General features: G+C 32.4%; 1 long non-coding RNA gene across 1 annotated transcript; it reads left to right on the top strand.

Moving 5' to 3' along the window:
• The first annotated feature begins 977 nt into the window (after positions 1–977).
• On the top strand, positions 978–4,316 carry LOC132757858 (uncharacterized). The gene is made up of 3 exons (XR_009629510.1): positions 978–1,067; positions 1,582–1,687; positions 4,186–4,316. It is a non-coding gene; the product is annotated as an uncharacterized LOC132757858 (long non-coding RNA).
• The last annotated feature ends 820 nt before the right edge of the window (positions 4,317–5,136 follow it).

Here is a 5,136-nt window from a genome sequence, read left to right as displayed (position 1 = left end):
GCTTGTAAGCTGTTATCTCAATAACTACTGAAGGGTTTGTGCCTTTTTTGGGACAATTTTATGCATTCATAATAATAAAGCAGTTATTTACTTGATATAACATCTTAATAACAAGCCTTTGTACCTTTTCTGTCAAATTTATGTATTCATAGGTAATTAGTATTATTATACTCAATTAAACACCCTCGTGACATTACCTTCCGAATAGTCAAGCCAATACTGTATAATTAGACTCTCTCTAAGGCCTATAATATGAATTTATAAAAAAAAAATAGCCCTTTTGTGAAGTTAAAAAAATTAACATTATCCAGGCTCTTTTACTATCAAGCACTTAGAATAGTCGAGCGTGCTGTCCTACCGACAGCTGTTGTTATTTGAATATAACCTCTGATGTTCACTTTTAAACACATCCGACTTAATTTCAACAGGTTGGCATGTTGTACTTTTGGTTTCTACTTCAATAATAATAAGTATAAAAATAATGTACTGTTTACTATTATATCTATGAATTTACTTATTATAAATATTAGATCGGCATTTACTTGATATATTAGATAAAAACTTGTCAACAACTCCCAACAATAAATTAGTATTTGTTTACACGTTCAGTTTCACAGCGTAGGTAGACCAAAATCCCGTTTCCTGTATTCATAATATTGTGTTCAAGGTCCTTATCCGAAGAAAGGGCCGAAAAGTTGCGATTGGTGATTATAGCGTGAGGCAATGTTTTAAAACGGGTGACAATATTCCACAAATATCTTTAAATTGCTTTGAAGAACTGAATAGGTTGAATGTAATGTAAAGAGGAAATGAAAATTTGGTTTGTTGCCAACTGATTAAGAGTTGGCCGCTTAAGCCGGTGCTGGTTGCTAGGGATTATGCACTTTATCATACCCCCTCCCCCAAAAAAGCAATTGTATGTGCTTTGTTATAATCATTGAACGATCTTCCGTTTCATATATTGTTTTGTTTGTTTCAGGTAATACAGAAGTTGAATGTGATTTCAGTAAAGTAAGAACAGAGGGGAAAGTACACACGATATCTCATAATTATGATTTTAATAAACAGTACGTATTTCTAATTTTGCATATATTAAATTACATCAAGCTCGGTTAATTGTATTCTGTATAAACACATAGTTTACAAGGCACATCGGTGTATACATATCAAAGATATATGGCAAAACAATCTCATTTATACTTAAAAATATCATCGTTTACATACTGAAATACAACATACATAAGAACGATTGTAGTAAAGTATCACAGTAGTGTTTGGCACGTTATCCTTTTTGACATTAAAATTGCAATTCAAAATAATTCTTAATAATAAATGTACAGTGTCGCGATTTTACTGTAAAAGAATTGAAATTCTTAAACTTTTTGAGAAAGAATGTTGGTCGCTTTAAAACAAGAATTTTGTGACACCAATTAAGAAGTTATATTGAATAACATTTTGTATATAATTACATAACATATCTGATTTATAGGTCTGTTTGAAAAAAAAATGATATCACAATGTGTTATTTAATAAGTCACATTTTTGTTATGCTAGAAGTAGAACGAATGTTGTATTTTCTAGACTTGACGGATTGCTGATATACTCATATATAAATGAAGTAACTGAAAATCTCGAGGATGGCATTTTTAAATTACTCAAAGACAGAAAGTACACCTGTCAACAAAATGTAAGTAAGGAAATAATTGCAAACATATATTAGATTGAGATCATTGTATTTGATAAAAAGGCGTTTCCATAATGACTGTGTGAAATAATGTAAGCTTGAATGGCAGCGTGGCCGAGTGGTTAACGCGTCGGACTAGTAATCTAAGGATTGCTGACCGCGTGGGTTAAAACCCTGTCAGGAGCAAGCCGTTGTTTCCTTGAGCAAGAAACTTTACATTCATTGCTTAGTACTGGTTGGTTCCAGGAACGGATTCGAGGGTGTTTCAATAAGCTTATAGCTTCCAACAAAATCGAACTTAAATAAATCTGTATAAACTAAATGATGTAAGCTTGTAGAAGTTTAATCATTGTTAATACATCTAATCTAATACGACATAAGATAAAAACGTAAAATCTCAAACTAAAAGAGGAGTTTTCAGTTATCTAAGGTTACATCCACAATATTGCCATTTCTTCATCTCAATAACAGTATCACTGCTACTCTATTCTAGCCTTTTTATGATTACCTTCTCTAATAAATCAATGATATAAATCAGTTGTTAAATGAGAATGATATTCTTGTGGATTTTTTTGTTGAAAGCAATACTTTCAAACCCATCTGTATTTAGCTTAAAGTGAGATTATGTTCTTCCAATTGTAAATGGTGGTAGCGCATCATAAACAGATCGCTTAAATTGTAAAAAAATATAAAAAATCCACGTTATCCACGGGCATTCCAACAAATATTGTTCGGAATATATCATAAGCGTTCAATTTTTAAAAGAGAGTGACAGTCTTTATAATAGGTAGTATTTTTATATTATATCTTTAATATTTTTCTTTATTATTGGTTATTGGCAAATCACCCAGATAAAAGTCAATCTTTTGAAATATATATAACGTATCCACCACAACTTGACATAGACAAAAATAAGCATGATATCACTCTATTTATTTTTTTGTAAACAATGCATCTTTGCTTAACTACTTTCATACAATTATACTGAGAGAAAAAAGTTTAGCAAGTTCGGAAATATTTCACTGGTTTATTGAAACTATACCCATTTGACATAAACCAAGTACATAATTGAATAAAGAATTTAGTTTTCAATAAGTTTGTAACAATTAATTGTCAAAACCCTCTTGCCTTAGCTCACTGTACAGCCTGAAAGACGTTAGGGGTAAGGCGTCAAAATTCACAAGGAGTTCAGTATCTAGTGTGCCTTGTCGCGCGAAGCCTATTTCTCACGGTTCTGAGGCACACCCTTGTCCCAGTAGTATTCATGAGATCTCGGGCTATCTTCCCACTGGACATAAACCGGTTACGTCGAGAAAGCGTCGTGATGTGACGGTCTTCGCGTGGCGTTGTTTTCCGTGGTCTGCCTGATCTGGGTCTGTCGTTGACTCGTCCTGTTTGCCTCAGACGGTTTCTAAGGCGACTAATTGTAGACTCATGGCGATTGAAATGCCGAGCGACAGCTCTTGCCGTCATACCAGCGTGGAGCATACCTACAGCTCTTTGACGTTCTTCTAACGTCATTCCTTGGCGACTCCCCATTTGAATTTCTTCGAGTTTTAAACTGGTTATTTTGTTTGTGGTAACAGCTCAAAACAATGAGGTACATTACTCGACTCTACACGCTACCGAAATTGCCGTGCTTACGTTGCACGTGATATTCGAGTTTCTTACGCTTCGCTGATAAAATACACGGTTTCGAACAAACACAACAGATGTGTAAAGAGCATCGATAAGTACATCATTTACATATAAAAACGTCTTCATTCGAAAGCTCAAAAATAAAAAATAATAGGTGTGAAAAACTTGCTAACTTTTTTCTTTCAGTATATTATAAAATGATAAGTTAATCAACCAGATAATACAGTGTGTGTTTATATTCCATCTGTTTTAAATTACTGTTACTACACGTTCCTTTTGGATAAAAAAACTCAAACAACTAGAAGACCATGCTGACCCTGATGTGTCTTACACGAAACAGGCAATTTCGTTAACTGAAGTGCAACTATTCTTATCCGATTTTATAATTATCTGTACAGTGATAACTTAAAAATGTGACTTTTAAAAAGTAGTAAGTTAAAAAAATATATCTCTATCAATACTTTGTAAGTATTAATGCTTCAGCACTTTGACCCTGAAATGAGGTCAATATTAACACGAGATAAAGATACTAAATACAATAGACAAATGCTGTAATAATTAGAACAATGTTCTGAATTGATATAAAAATAAATATTATATTTACTCCATAAAATCTATATTCTAAAGAAAAAGAAAATTCAGCTGATTCTTTTTATATAATTTTGTCTGTTTAGTTCATTTAAAGACAATGTGGACAACGGCAAACGACAAACAACTTACATGGTATATCTCAAAAGATAAACTTAGAACAAACAGACATAAACTTTTGTGAAATCTATGACATAATGTGTTAAGAAATAAAAAATGAAAAAAAGCATCAACTCATTATACATAGTCGGAATTTCACTTGTAATTATTTTTAGATCACACAAAAATGCTTACCGGCCCAGGAAGCTGTTGTATTAGCACATGATGAGGAACAGGAAGGGACTTTAAGCCATCAATGCCGATGTATTGTTATGACTGTCAAGCCTTTTCAACTAGATAACCCACCGTAAGTCACAGCATTATTATAACACTGTGCTATCATTTTATGATATATTCTAAGTATAATATAATTGAGCTTCTTACTCAAGGTGTTGTTCCTAAGGTGCCAGCTCTAGCCTCAAAATAATGCAGATGTCACATACAAGTAAAGAAACCAAGTCGCCGTATTAACTCTCACAGTGTGGGTGCGACTTACTAAGTATATGTTGTTAGAAATGCAGTTAAATTTAATTTGGCTTAAAAGTGTTTTGAAAAAAGAAACATTGTAAACTATCTATAACAGTTATAATAAAGATCTGTATAATTATAAAAAAAAATACATTTTCTGTAAACGCGTTATTTAAAAACAATTAAAGAACATTAGCTTTATTGGCAATATACTAAAACCCGGATTTCGAATATCGTTGTGGTCTATATGCATGGCATTCATTTATATATTTTCAAAATTTTCCTTCAAGAAGGACGTTCAATGAGTATTAGGATAGATAATGGAAATGCTGTGAACGATTCTCCTATTGGTTTTGTCCATATTACGTTTATCTATTGCACAGAATGATTGTTTTTACAAAGTGTACCAGTATCCGGATGTTGAAAGCTATCCGTTTTTCTGCAATTACTGCTGACACATGGCCATCTAAATTTTGTGCATGGCTTAATAAAACTGAGCCTGCAACATTTCATAATTTTGCCGTTTAGGGTTTTCATTTGGGTTTCAGGTTTTCTCTATTTTAAGGGGAAGTAACTCATATTCACTAAATTATTTGTTCTTTTCTATCTATCTTAGGTATTACTTACTTTTTTTGTTGTTTAACATTTACAAGTTGTAA

The sequence above is a fragment of the Ruditapes philippinarum genome, unplaced genomic scaffold, assembly GCF_026571515.1.
Source record: "Ruditapes philippinarum isolate M1 unplaced genomic scaffold, ASM2657151v2 ctg4914_1_1_1_1, whole genome shotgun sequence".
Classification (NCBI taxonomy): domain Eukaryota; kingdom Metazoa; phylum Mollusca; class Bivalvia; order Venerida; family Veneridae; genus Ruditapes; species Ruditapes philippinarum.
Note: the sequence above shows the minus strand (reverse complement) of the source record. Positions and strands in the feature narration are given on the sequence as shown.